Source organism: Myotis nattereri (assembly GCF_964212035.1).
Source record: "Myotis nattereri genome assembly, chromosome: 4".
Lineage (NCBI taxonomy): Eukaryota > Metazoa > Chordata > Mammalia > Chiroptera > Vespertilionidae > Myotis > Myotis nattereri.
In genome coordinates this window covers 74,556,845-74,572,697 of record NC_138079.1, presented here as the reverse complement: position 1 = coordinate 74,572,697, position 15,853 = coordinate 74,556,845, and positions in this window count along the sequence as shown.

The following is a 15,853-nucleotide window of genomic DNA, read 5'->3' as shown; positions in this document are numbered from 1 at the left end:
GGTTAAATATCAGAATTTTTTTCCAATGAAGCATAAAACATAAAATTTCTTCTTGTTGTCTCTATAATAGAAATGCCAGTAACCAAGAGATGAAATAAATGATTCCAAAGTAATAGAAAGCATTAAGTTACATTAGTGGTTTCCATCGCTCCTTAAATGATTCTTATTCCACATGAAAAATACATAAAACATCTACTTCAGACTACTAAGAAACACTAATTTAGGATCTAGTTAATGTAAGGGACTTTGCATTTTGACTAAGATCTAGCCATAATCCTGTATGCAACTAACATTTAAAAAATTTATGCATTATATTTCAAGGACTTTGAAATATTTTACTAAAATAATTTTCAATATAAAGTATCATTCTCTATTTAGGAACTCAAAAAGCACTGTTTGCCTGGTAGACACTAAATGGCATAGGAAAGGTCACATAACAAAATAGTGGTGGAGTCTAGAACAATCAAGGATACTTCAAGCAAGCTAAACCTTTGGTAATGAGATAGAGTTATTGTCATGTCCTAGAGAATATATCTTGTCACAGTAGCTATTTTCCTTTTTTTAAATTGGGGTATAATTGACATATATAACATGACATTAGTTTCAGGCGTACATTATAATTATTCATATTTGTACATATTGAGAAATAATATCCACAATAAGTCTAGTTGACATGTTACCATATCTAGTTCCAAAATTTCTTTCCTGTGATGACAACTTTTGAGGTCTAATCTGTTAATACCTTTCAAACATGTCATACAGTATTATTAACTATAGTCACCATGTTGAGCATATTTCCATGTCTTATTTTATAACTGGAAGTTTGAAACTTTTGACTCCTTCACCCATTTTGCTCACTCTGTCTCTGACAACTACGAGTCTGTTCTCTATATCTATGATATCAGTTTCTGTTGTTCTTATTTAGATTCCAGATATAAGTGAGATCATACAGTATTTTGTCTGACTTATTTCACTTAGTATAATGCCCTCAAGATTCATCCATGTTGTCATATATGACAAAATTTCCTTTTTTATGGCCAAATAACATTCCATTATGTGTGTGTATCTTCTATCTACACTAATAAAAGAGAAAGATGCAAATTGACCATACCTTCATGATGCCCACCAGCCAATCAGGGGGAGTATGCAAATTAACCCAACAAAGATGGCAGGTTAATTTGCACATGCAGGCATTCTGCACTGCCCCAGCCACTCCAGGCCTCTGGGCAGTGTGGGAAGGTGGAAAGGTGGCTCTGGGCTGGAACAAAGGCAGAAAGGCGGCTCCGGCAGGAGCAAAGGCGGTGCTGGCAGCCAGGGGAAGGAAGGCCAATTCTTGCACGAATCTTCGTGCGTCAGGCCTCTAGTACATATAAAAGCCTAAGTGACCATAACAACCGGCCGGTAGCTATGACATGCACTGACCACCAGGGGTCAGACACTCAATGCAGGAACTGCCCCTTGGTGGTCAGTGTGCTCCCACAGCCAACCTCCCGCGGTCCCTTCCCCCAGCCGGCCAGCCAGCCCTGATCAGCCCCAATCGCAGCCAGGCTGAGGGACCCCACCCATGCACAAATTTGTGCACCAGGCCTCTAGTATATAATATATACCCACAGAAAGTATATATACATACACATATATATCTCACATCTTCTTTATCCATTCGTCAATGGACACTTAGGATATTTTCATATCTTGGCTATTGTAAATTCTGCAAAGATAGTTTTTGAATCATTGTGGAACCCTTGTACAGTGTAAATGAGAATGTAAATCAGTGCAGCCACTATGGCAAACAGCATAGAGGCTCCCCCCAAAATTAAAGATAGAACATATGATCCAGCAATTCCATTTCTGAGTACTTATCCAATGAAAACAATGATTCAAAAAATTTCATTGGATAAGTACTCAGAAATGGAATTGCTGGATCATGTTTTATCTTTAATTTTGGGGGGAGCCCTTATGCATTCTCATTTACAGTGTACAAGGGTTCCATTTTCTCCACATCCTCACCAACACTTGTTATTTCTTATATTTTTTTATTGTAGCCATTCTAACAGGTGTGAAGTGATATCTCATTGTGGTTTTGATTTGCATTTTCCTGATGTTTAGTGATGTTGAGCATCTTCTCATCACCTGTTGGCTGCTCTTGCTATGTCTTCTCAGATCCTCTGCTCTTTTTAAATCTTTTTTATATGATATATTTTGAAAATTAACCCCTTATCAGATATTTGATTTGCAGATATTTTGTCTACTTCAGTAGATTGTCTTTGCATCGTTTTTTATTGTTTTCTTTACTCTGCAGAAGTGTTTTAGTTTTATGGAGTCCTTGTGTTGCCTTTGCCCGTGTGTCAAATCCAGAAAATCGTTGCCAAGACCACTGTCAAATAGCTTACCCTGCGCTTTCTCCTAGGAGTTCTATGGTTTTAGGTCTAACATTCAGGTCTTTTATCCATTCTGAGTTAATTTTTGTGTATGGTATACGAGAGTGACAGTTCTCCCCCACACCATGTACTGAAGAGGCTGTATTTTACCCATTGTACATCTTGGCTTCTTTGTCATAAATTAATTTACCTTATTTTTGGTCTCTCTATTCTCCATTAATCTATGTATCTGTTTTAAGCCAATAACATACTCTTTTCATTTCTATCACTTTATAATGTAGTTTAAAATCAGGGAGCATGATGCCTTCAGTTTTTTCCTTCTCAAGATTCTTTACCTGTTTGGAGTCTTCTGTGGTTCCATACAAATTTTAGGATTGTTTGTTCTATTTTTGTGGGGGGAAAAATGCTTTTGGAATTTTGATAAGAATTTCAATGAATCTGTACATTGCTTTGGGTAGTATTAACATTTTAACAATATTAATTCTTCCAATTTATGAACACACAATATCTTCCCATTTATCGGTGTCTTCAATTCACTTCATACTGTCTTATAGTTTTCAATGTACAGGTTTTTCACCTTGTGGGTTAAATTTATTCCTATGTTTGTTATTGTTTCTGATGCAATCGTAAGTGGGATTTTTTTCTTAATTTCTCTTTCTGATATTTGTTATAAGTATATAGAAACACAACACATTTTGGTATGTTGATTTTGTATCCCTCAATTTAACTGAATTCACTTATTAGTTCAAACAATTTTTTGGTGGTCCTTAGGGTATTTTTATATGAAAAATCATGCCATCTGCAAACAGAAAATTTCATTTCTTCCATTCTTATTTGAATGCCTTTTTTGTTTCTTATTCTTGCCTGATTGGCCTGGCTACGACTTCCAGTACTATTTTGAGTAGGAGTGTGAACATGAGCACACTTGTCTTTTTCCTGATCTTGGAGACAAAGCTTTTACCATTATGTATGATTTTAGCTGTGATCTTACTATATACGGCCTATATCATGTTGAGATATGGACCATCACTTTGTCCAGCATATCCACATTGCATATGACATCAGCCTATTTGTCACTTAGTAGCCATCTCGGTTATCAGACTGACCATCCTAGTATCACAGTAGTTATGTTTAAGTAACCCATATTTCTATTACTATCCCTCATTTACAAATTAAACTTTATCATAGCTTAAAAACAGAGTATAGATAGGGTTCAGTACTATCCACGGTTTCAGGCAACCACTTGGGGCCTTGGAACGAATGTCCTGCAGAAAAGGGGTGAGTATTATATGCAAATATATAGTCCTGTGTGCCCACAGGCATGAGCCCCACTGGGTATCACAACCAAGCTATCTGGAGGTGTCCCTTGTGTGGCAGTTGCAAAAATCAGGGTGCAGGCAGGTGTGCATCTCCTTCCTGGGAGGTCCTGGTGAGATGGAACGAGGTAGAGGGAGTGCCCACCAGCCTGTGTTCCATGAGAACACCTCTAGATTTATGCCAAACCTAGATCCTGCCCCTCAGACCAAAGCTGCAGGACAAACAGACCTCTTCCACAGAGAGAATGAGCGTGTGCTTCCGTCTTCTGTCTCTGCAGTGACTTGTGGGGTGGTTGTTTACCAAAACCCTCTGATTCATTCACTCCCGTAGGACCCAGAAACACAAGCCGCCCTCTGGGAGTGTAGCACAGGGAGAGTGCAAACATAAGCCAATCGTAGGCCTCTGTCCTTGATCTGCTGCCTCTTTCTGTGCCCCGTGGGACCTGGGAAAGTAAGCTCTGATGTTCCCCAGAGCCCTGCAATGTACAGTTGTCCCCTGGCAACCACTGCAACAGTCAGGGCTCCAGACAAGTGTATAAGTTCCTTCCTAGAGATACCAGTGAGCTGGAGCACAGCAGATGGAGAGCACAACGACTGTGTCCCCTCAGGCCCAAGCTTTTGGACAAGGAAATTGGACCTCTTTCACAGGAAGACTAGGAGTGTGTTCCAGCCTGTCTGTGAGGGATCCTGGGGGTAAGAGTCAGGCAAAAATGGTCTCTCTGGTTGTTCTAGTCCTGTGGGACTCAAAATACAAGACCCAATGGCCAGCGGAGCCGGGCAACAGCCACAAAAACCAGGGCACCAGATTCACATGCCCTGGAGAGTGGCAGACGGAGAGCGTGAGGATGGTGCCCGATAGCCTCCCTCCCCCAAGAGCACCTCAGCAAGGTCCCTAGATGTATGTTAAATCAGATGCCTGCCCTGCAGGCCGGTGCTTTAAGATAAGTGAGCCTCTTACACATAAAGCGTGGGCACCTCTCAATAGGCTGCACTAGGCATTGGGGCAGCGGAGTCTGAGCATGCGAGCCCTTTAAGAGCTGGTTCTCAGTTCGTTATAGCCTTATGTGTCTCATGGGAGCCAGCCCCATTGTTTTCAAAGCTAGAAGTTTTGGGGGCTTGTCTCTCAGGTGCAGGTGCCTGATGTGGGGTTCAAACTTTTTGCTCCTCTGGAAGAAGCTGCAGGTTTTGAGTTCCCTCTTGATTGTGAGTCTATGACAAGATTGTGTCTCAGCCTCTCCTACCTGCTTCAAAGGGTGTGTTTTTTTCCTCTTTTCCCCCGATGTGTAGGAGTTGCTCAGCTAGTTTTTAGGTGTTTTTGTTTTTTGTTTTTTTTGTTTGTTTGTTTTAATGAAATTGGTCTATATGTGACTATAGATTCCGTGTGTTCATAGGAAGGTAAGTTCAGGATCTTATGCTGCTCTGTTCAACCAGAACTTCTATTTTCAAACTAGTAACTGTGTGGCCTTTAGAAGTCCAGGTCCACTGGAATGATAATGAGACCAAAGTTAGATAGGCCAATTATATCAACAGTAAAATTCACTACACGTAATATTCTTTTTCCCCTCCAAACATCTGACATTTTCTTTTTTGAATACTCCTTACTGTTTCATGGTCAGTCTCATACATTTAATGATTGCAGCTCTCACATCAACAATGTGATGTCTCCCATTTCCCAGCCCCAGTCCATATCTGTCTTCATAGGTTCCTATCCCACTTTCCAATAACTTACTGGTTAGGACTCACCATATGTCCCACTGGCAACTTTAAACATTCTACCTTGATTCATGGTATTATCACCCACCGAACATTTTTATTTCTTATACAGTCACTAGAGGCCCGATGCACGGAATTTGTGCAAGATTAGGCCTTCCTTCCCCCGGCTGCTGGCACTGACTTCCCTCCAGCCGCTGGCAGGCACCAGGACCTGGGCTTCCCTCGCAGCCCCGGCTTCATCCGGAAGGATGTCCAGTCTAATTAGCATATTACACTTTTATTATTATAGATGTGTACATTAATGACAGGAATATGTTCTGAGAAATGCTTTGTCAGGTGAAGGTGATTTTGTCATTGTGTGAACATCGAGAGAGCTCATACACAAACCTAGACAGCATAACCTACTACACACGTAGGCCACAAGCCTGTGACTGTACAGAGTGCTGCAGGCAACTGTATCACCATGGCAAGTATTTGTATATCTAAATCTAGAAAAGGTGTAGGAAAAGTAGAGTATACAAAATTTTAAAAACGGTACACCAGTATGAACGGAGCTTGCAGGATTGGAAGCTGCTCTGGGTGAGTTAATGAATGGATGGGAAGACCTAGGACACTACTCTAGACTTTATAAACACTAGAGTCCAGCATGAGCACAAACGTGTGAGTAATGCATTGTGCTGCAACAGAATTCCTACACAACAGTACTTTTTCAGCTTCATCATAATCTTATGGGACCACTGACAATATATGTGCTCCATCATTGTTATGGACCACATATGTTACAGTGCCAAAAAGTTGTCATGCAACAGGGTTGTCATTAAAACTGATTATAACACCTGTCTCAGAGTTTCTCTGAATATTGAGATCTTTAATCTAGGGTGAAATTATAGGTACCCACTATCTGTTAGTTGCCATTATCAATAAATGTCCCAAATGACTCTTGTCTTTTTTCTCTGCTATGAACTGTTGCAATAACTACCTGACTGCCATTTCTTTTCTAATTCTACTCCATTGCTACCGTAGGTATTTTTTTCTGAAACACTAATGTTTATGTGACTCCCTCACTTAAAAATCTTTGTCAGCAGGAACAACTCAAAAGCCCTTAGATTAATAAGTAATAATTTTGCAAAATGGCTCAGCCTCTTAACCTCACGGAGTACATTCCAGGATGTTCCTCAGCACTTTGCATTCCTTTCGCACATACTGCTCCCTCTGTTTGGAGTGCTCTCAACAATTTATTTACTTGGTGTGGTGGTAGTATTTGTTTTTCCGAATCCTGAGATCTATCCTCTGTGCTACTGTACCATTCTCCCTGTTCTAGGACGTGACTGCTAAAGACTAAATTACCTGGATTGCCTTGCTTGTCCGCTTCTTGTTGAGTTCAGCCACTCAGAGCAACTGTAAAAATCCAACAGCAAAAAGAGGTCAGGGTATTTCCTCCTCTCCTCTCTCCCTCCCTCCCTCTTTGCCATGGCTCTGGGTATGGCAGCTTCTCTCAGATATCTCCTCTCCAGGCCTTGGAGTAGTGTTGCCCTCCTGCTATCACTGGTTCCTTCATTAAAAAGTATCTCTAAAAGTCCTAGCTGACCTGCCAAAACATATAACCTGCATCTAATCATGAGAAAACACCAGATCAATCCAAGTTGAGGGGTATTCTACAAAATAAATAGCCTGTTGTTTATAAAAATGTCAAGGTTTTTTACATATCTGCCCCTTCCCCTCCACAGAAAGTCCGAGGAACTCTTCCAGAAGACCAGAGAGATAGGACAATTGAATGTGATACATGATCCTTATTGAAACCTGAACTGAAAAGGGGGCAAATTTTAATATGGACTTGGATTAGAACAAGAAATGTGTTTTAGAATAAGAAATGTGTTTTAAAGGTCCTAATTTGATAATTATATCCTATTTTAAGTATATAACAAAGTGTTTTCGTTCTCAGGATATATGTACTGACATATCTTTAATAATAAAAGTGTAATATGCAAATCTGCCAAACAGCCAAATGGTGGAATGACCTTCTGGATGTAGCCAGGGCTGCAAAGGCCTACTCTTGCACGAATTTTGTGCATTGGGCCTCTAGTTTAGATGTAAATGACAAAAAATGATATATATTTGTATAGAACATATATATGGTTTTGTATATATAGGGGTGGACAAAAGTAGGCTTAGAGTTGTGTGTACACAAAACTGTTAATAAAGTTATTGTAATAATCATAACCTGCATGTCTTTTTCCATATGAACTGTAAGCCTACTTTTGCTAACCACTATGTATAAACATATATACACTGTGTATAAACATATATACAAATCTATCATCTAGAGAGAAAGAAGGCAAATGTTCATAACTGGTGAACCCTGACTGATGCACCTATGAAACTCCACTCATCAATAAACGCTCAGATTTACTATTAACTTCCTTTTAATAGCTATTAATCAAGATGTTTTAGATACTTTACATACAATTACCATCTTACCCTAATAACAACTCTATGAGAGGCCAGAGTTGCTGAGGTGAGTCCTGGAGCAGGGGCACTGTGTCTCCAGCATGAAGTGTTAAGCCCAGTGCTTCCTGCCCTGGGCAGCATTTGCTGCTCTCTCTACCATGTTTCCAAAGCATTTACATGGACTTCTTCTATTGCATTGGTCATGCGACAATGTAATTATATTTAAAACTGTATCTTCCTCACTTTTTCTTCCCTCCAACCTAGTACAAAGTCTGATACACAGTCAACATCTAATAAGAACCAAAACAAGCAAACAAGCAGGAAGTGTATACATCGTTTCCTCAACCTGGTGACCACAGGAACGGCAATTCAAGGAACCCTGGAGTTGGCTGATAGAAACAACATCCACCAAAATTGCTCTGTTGGTTAGAGAGCCACTCACCCATGTTGCCAGCTAGTCCAAAGTGAGAAGTGCTGAACGTATAATATACACGCAAGAATTGATTATGAAATTTTATCATTGAAAGAAGTTGAGTATGTCATATTATTACCTACTTATATGATATTTTGGATGTGTTGGTTTAAATAAAATGCATTAAAATTAATTGTTTCTCATTTAATGTGGCAACTATGAATATAAAACTATACATTTAGCTCACATATTTCTTTAGGTTAGTTCTGATCAATGCAGAAACTAATTAAGCTGCTTTGTTGATTCTAACCTTTCTATGACAAGAGCAGTGAATAGTTTTAAAAAGAAATGAAAAAGGCAAGAGTTACGTGTAGGGCCTACTGGGCAGTGTTTTTGAGCTCTCATGAACTGCCAGCAAACATCTTGTTAAAGTGGGGATTCAGATCAGCAGGTCTTGGGTGGGCCTGTGACTCTGCATTTCAACCAACCACGCAGTGTCGCTGGCCACACTGTGAACAGAGAGGGACTAAGGTATGCCAGGCTGTAATTTGATGCAGGTGTTGGCATATAAATATTTCATTAACCTAAGGAAAGTCAGTATTTTAGGAAGTCTAATTACTGGTAACCACTTCTGAGTATATCAGATAGTCATAAGAATATGAGTTCCCCAAACCAACAATATGAGTTACCACACTATTAATAAACGGCTAACAAATGTAAACAAACCTATTAAGGTAATGGAAGAAACAGAATGATGCTGGTGCTTTTCTATAAACACAAACAGTATTTTAACAATCCCAGTTGTGCCTCAGGGGACATTATAGGCAGTCAGCTGGACCTCAGAATTCTGGATGTACTTAAAAATTATAGCTGCATTGAAAAGCAGAGTATGCTCCTCATGCATAGAATTCCATCTCAATATTTCTGTATCTCAATATGGTTTTTCAGTGAGAATCTCACTTAATACTGAATAATAACACAAGTTAATGTGGGCCAGGGACTATATTGTAAGACATGACAAGCATCAATCACAGCTGGAGCGGTAAAACACTGACATCAGGTGTGGGGGGAGCTTTTGATATACCCTGAGTAACAAGGAATTGTTGATAGTGTTGTGCAGTAATATTAGTATTACCTTTTATCATGCTGTGAGGTAAAGATTATTCTTCTCATTTTGTAGAAGAGGAAACATCAGGTTAGATGGGGTCCCAGACTTGAAAACTCTAAATCCCCTTTCATTTCCAACCACCACATGAACCTTTGGTAAGAAATAAAGCAAGCTGGAGTGTGAGGCCATGTATGTAGTGCCAGCTGCAGGTAGAAATCTGCCTGGCACCCTCACTTGTTCTAGCATATACCCAATACCTTGTAATTGCTAAATCTCAGGTAGCAGCTAACAGGAGCAGGAAGCCTGACCCTCACCCTGAAGTCATATCTCCACAGACTAACCATGTCAAACTCTCAGGCCAAAAGTTTGACATGCTTGCTGTAGACAATGTAATGTAATTCATTCAGACACCCGAGAGAGTCTACCATGATTTACCAACAGAAAGATAAATCATTTATTTATAGTAGTCATGAAAATAAACTCACACACAGATGATGGATGGACCTCAAAAAATTAAAAGTAGAACTACTTATTACCCAGTGATTCCACTTCTGGAAATTTATCTGAAGGATACCACAACACTAATTCAGAATATATGCACCCCCATGTTCATTGCAGCATTGTTTACAATAGCCCATAGATAGATGAGTGGATTTAAAAGGGTACAGTACATTTACACAATGCAATTCTACTTAACCATAAAAAAGGAAGGAAATCTTACCATTTGCGATAACAGGGATGGACCTGGAGAGTAACATGCTAAGCAAAATAGGCCAGTCAGAGAAAGACAAGTATCACTTGATCTCACTTATATGTGGAATCTAATGAACAAAATAGAGACAGACGCATAGATACAGAGAACAGACTGATATCTCTTAGAGGAGAGGAGGTTGGGGGACTAGGTGAAAAAGGTGAAGGGATTAAATAGAAAACAAAAACAAAAACAAAAACAAAAAACCTCATAAACAAGAGCATGCTGATTACCAGAGGGAAAGAAGGGTGGGGAGAGGGGAGAAGAGGGTGAAAGGGGGATAGTGGTGATGGAAGACTTGACTTGGGGTGGTGAACACACAATACAATACACAGGTGGTGGATTATAGAATTGTTTCCCTTGAAACCTATATAATCTTATTAACCAATGTCAACCCAATTAAAAAAACAAAACAAAAAGGAAAATGAGGCCCAGAATGCTTAGGGAATTGGGATATGAACCCAGGCACGGGGGCAGCAGGGCCTGTCTACTGACCGCCACCACCCCCCATACTCTCATTGCTGGAAGTGTGTGAATTATAGACCCCAACAGAGCTGGGTTTAAATCTTCCCACAACCTTAATCACAGAAATCTGTTATTCACAAAAAGAATTTGGCTTAATTAACTTAATAAAGCTGGACCACAGTCAGGTACCTTATCTTTAAAATAAAATGTTATGATCCTGTCGGGGGCGGGGGGGTGGGGGGGAGAGGGGAAACATGAAACGATATGTGTAAAGTTTCCAGCACAGTGCCCAGACATAGTGTTAAAAAAATGTTCATTTAAAATTAATAAATAAATGGATTTGAGATAAGCCTACACTGACTATCCTTTTTGTTTCTTTTGGCCATTTTCTATTTGTTTTCTAAAAGTGTTGATTAATGACCAGAGCTTTGAGAAAACAAGGACTTGCTGAAGCAACATTGATGCCTATTTTCACCCAGCTCATGATAGGTGAGATGACCAATTATAAGTGAGGACAACTGGGAGGCAGCAGAAACAAGGGGGTGTTACTATAGAAATTTAGCAGGCCATGCAGATTTTCATTGAAATACTAAGTTCTTTAAACTAGTTATAAATATAGAAATATTTATCCAAATGATTTTATCCCAAGACTATCAAAACAATATGCTAAATCCAATGGCATCTGCAACTAAGGCTCTTATCTGCCTGAAAGAACTACTCTTCCATTTGTAGATTGTGCTGGCCCTTTGGGGTCTGTCACACTGGGCAAAGGAAAAATCCATTTCTCAGCGGAGCACTATCATTGAGCAATAAGAAATTAGCAGTTACTTATCATAGGAGTTAGACTTACCCAGCACAGACAAGGTTCCAAGCCATGTCTGGTCCATGAATTGCTTTAGCCAGTGTCAGTGCAGCTCTGTGGGGACCACCATCCCATCCGTGCTATAAAGTGAAGCTCTACTTGCCGGAGCCCCTGGAATGCACAAAAGAGAGGCCACAAGTGAAATAGATCTTTTGCATCATTTGCAAGAAGATAGAGTTTTTAGTAGTAAGAAATGGAGACAATACTTCCAAGTTAATCAACCTTGTACTTAAGACTGAGTAGCTCTATAAACACCCAGAAAACAAATTTTATTCCAGCAGTACAATTTCAAATTTTAAAAAATATTTCTCCACAAATTTATGATTATCCCCAGATGGGATCTTACTTTGAAGACTATTCATAGGTTTCAAAATCATACCCACCCACAAATTGATAAATACTAATACTTAGCAGGATTTTGAAATCTCCTTTCCCTATCCACTCTCAGAACTCTTCTTGACTATTAGGGGAAAATACAGCTTAAAAGTCACCTGGCTAAGCAGTAGTTTAAAAGGCAGACAGCACAAAAAAAGCCATGCATATTTATTACCCAAATTAAAGGCTCATGACATGGACATAAAAAAAGAAAAACCAGATTTGACCATAAATGAACACAGATGTGCAATTTGACTGCATCATCAAGTTCTCTGACTCAACATCGAACCTCTTCCTGGGAACATGCTAGGGCGTTGTCATTTGAAATGAGGTAGAGATGCTAATGCAACCTGGAAGCTCCTTGAGGAAGCTGTCACACTGATCTTGCTTTTGTAGCCGAGAGATTACCTATCTGTAAGAAGTGACTGACCAGGTTGCAGATCCATTTCTCCTACTAGGACCATACAAATATTTTCTCTTTAAAGAAAGTTGTTCCAGGATTGTTTCACCATTAATTTTCACATGCTCCCTTTTATTCAATACATCCACTTTCCCCTAAGGAATTAAGCTGCACAATCTTCCATTGGCAAAGCTCAACGAATGTTTAAAAACTCAAATTTGAAAAATTAATTCGGTGTAATTTGTACACATATTAACATGTATTTTTTAAATAAAGATGGTTAAGTAAAACAAAAAGAATGGGAAGAAGAGAAGGAGGGTGAGGAAAAGGAGGAGAGAAGGGAAGAAAGAGAAGAATAAAGGAAAAAGAACAATAATAAACAGAATATTTGAAGGTCAGTTTCCTTTTTGTAAATTAAACACACAGGCCACCACCACTAACATGTCCTATTTTATAAGATTGCCAAATTATTTTTATTTTTTTAAATATATTTTATTGATTTCGGAGGAGAGAGGGATAGAAACATCAATGATGAGAGAGAATCATTGATCAGCTGCCTCCTGCATGCCCCACACTGGAGATTGAGCCACAACCTAGCCAAGTGCCCTGACTGGGAATTGAACCGTGACCTCCTGGTTCATGGGTCAATGCTCAACCACTGAGCAACACTGACCAGGGAAGTACTACACAAAGAAACACAAATAGAAATATAACATCCCAGAATTTATGAAACGCAACAAAAGCAGTTCTAAGAGGGGAAGTACTTAGCAATAAATGCCTACAATAAGAAACAAGGAAGATCCCAAATAAACAACCTAACTCTATGCCTTAAAAAACTAGGAAAAAACAAACTGAGCCCAAAGTTAGCAGAAGGAAGGAAAAATACAGATTAGAGCAGAAATAAATGAAATAGAGAACAGGAAAACAATAGAAAGTATTAACCAAACTAAGAGTTAGTTCTTTGAAAATATAAACAAAACTGACAAAACCTTAGATAGACTAACCAAAGGAAAATGAGAGAGGGCCCAAATCAACAAAACTATAGATGAAAAATGAGATATTACAACTGATACCAAAGAAATACAAAAGATTATAAGAGGCTACTATGAACACATAACCAGAAACACACAATGTGCCAAGAATGAATCAGGAAGAAATAGAAAATCTGAATAGACCAATTACTAGTAAGGAGATTGAATAAGTAATCAAAAATCTCACAATGAGAAAAGCCAGGGACCAGAATGCATCTGGTGAATTACCAAGCTCTTCCAAATAACTGAAGAGGAGAGAAGATTCCTAAACTCATTTTAAAAGGTCAACTTTATCTTGACACCAAAATCAGATAATACACCACTAGAGAACTACAGACCAATGTCCCTGAGGAATAGAGATACAAAAATTCTCAACAAAGCACTGAAAAAAAAAAAAAAGGCAGTTCATTAAAATGATCATTCACCATGATCAAGTGGGATTGATCCCTGGGATGCAAGGATGGTTTCCATTTGCAAATCAATCAATGTAATACATGACATTAATAGAATAAAAGATTCACATGACCATCTCAATAGAAGCAAAACAAACAAAAATAAACCCACATCATGTGACAAAACTCAAGATTTGATAAAAACACTTAAATTAGGCACAGAAGGAATATATCCTATATAATAAAATGGTAATATGCAAATTGACCCTAATGGAAGAACAACCAGAACGATTGCAGGACCAGTCACTATGAGGGGCACTGACCACCTCTTGGTCCCTTTCCATGGCCGGCAGGCTCCGATCACCTGATGGCGAATGGGGAGCAGGGGGTGGGTGGTGGGGGACATGGGCGGTGCCAGGCCAAGGCCTCCATCAACCAGTCACCCCACACACAGAGGGTGACCTGTGACGGGGGTGGGGCCAGCGAGCAGGCAGGAATAGCTGATCTCTTGGTCCCTTTCCACGGCTGTCAGGCACTGATCACCCAATGGCAAACAGGGAACCAGGGGTGGGTGGCGGCGGGGGGCAGGGCCAGCTGTGGGCAGTCAGGGAAAATGGCCCTGATCACAAACCAGGCCTAGGGACCATAAACATGCACGAATTTCATGCACCAGGCCTCTAGTTTTAACATAATAAAGACCTGGTCTCTGCCCTCATGGGGCTCTCAGACTACTGGTAAAGTACATGAGTGAATGATATGGAACTTCATAGACTTTATATGCATTATCCATTTAATCTTGCAAATGATCAAGTGACAAAGGTGTCTTCATGGCCTATTTTTCAGATGTCAAAACTGAGAATCCAGAAGGCAAATGTAACAGTTCATCTTTGTTCCCACTTCTACCCCCTATTCCCAGCCCCCCAGTTCAAGGTGCAGGGATGTGCCTCCAGTCCTGCCTTATCTCTCCAACTCCCACTTTGACCACAGGACTGACTAGGGGAAGGGACAATGACTTCAGGGAGCAATTCTCCTAAGGGACTCAGCACCTACCAGGATTTTAAGGTGGAAAAAAAAATCTGCCTTTTTCATGCGTACTTTTAATCTATAATAAATATTTAATTTTTCATTGCACTATTAAAAAAACATTATATGGGCATCCTTTTCAATTTGCCTACGAATGCATTTTCTTCTCCCAAAGAATCCCCAGAATTTTAATAGTGAGCCTGTTCTATTCCTTGAGTGGGGGTGGGAAAGTACCTCGCAGCTCTAGAAATAGCATATTTTCCCCCTGTACTCATTCAAACTCTATACGGGTCTTCCTGAAATTTTCAAGGACCTTTTATCCCATTTACCCTTGGTTAGATTTTTATATGTTGCTTCCTCATAAGCTCTTCATTTCCAACCCTATCGTTTTCCCTGCAGCCTGAGAGTCTTTGTTCTGTGATGCACTTGTGACAACCAGGGATGCTACAATTTCCTGGCTGGCAGCCATCAAATCTGCAACACTTTTTGGAAAAGGTTCTTGCAATTTGTACTCTTGTCATTTTCTTCATATCTGCGGCTGATGTGGGAAGAACAAAGCTGAGGCGATTTGCTCCTGCTATCTGGCTTATGGCAATGCCGTCTAAATTCCTGCCGATCCTATCCACCTCCTAAAATGATGCTCAGTTGCTGGCGAACCTGGGCAGCACCACTGAACCAATTGGAGGGCTGATTTCCCATGCTGTCAAGGCTTTTTAACCCAACCACTTTACCTTCATTTAGAACAGCTACTTCGAATGTTTTGCAAGCAGGAAATCCCACGCATTTTATACAGTTTATTGGCTATAAGTTAAGTGTTTGGAGTGAGAGAAACATGAGTTGGAGTCCTCACACTGCCACTTACTGGATATGAGACTATGGGCAAGATTTTAACTCTACAATCTGTAATTTGCTGGGTTTTATCCCACCTGTACAAAAGGAAGAAGAATATTACTATCTCCTCATGTTATTGTGGAACTGAGATCATACTTATGCCTGGTATCTAATAATTATTCCATAAATGGTATCTAGTATTATATAGAGATACTGATTAATATACATGTCATTCAACAAATATGAACAAGACGCATGCTAGGTATAATGTGAAAGAGAGAAGAAATCATATCTACTGAGTGCATATTATAAGTCTGCCCTTTCATATACGCATTCTTATGTAATATG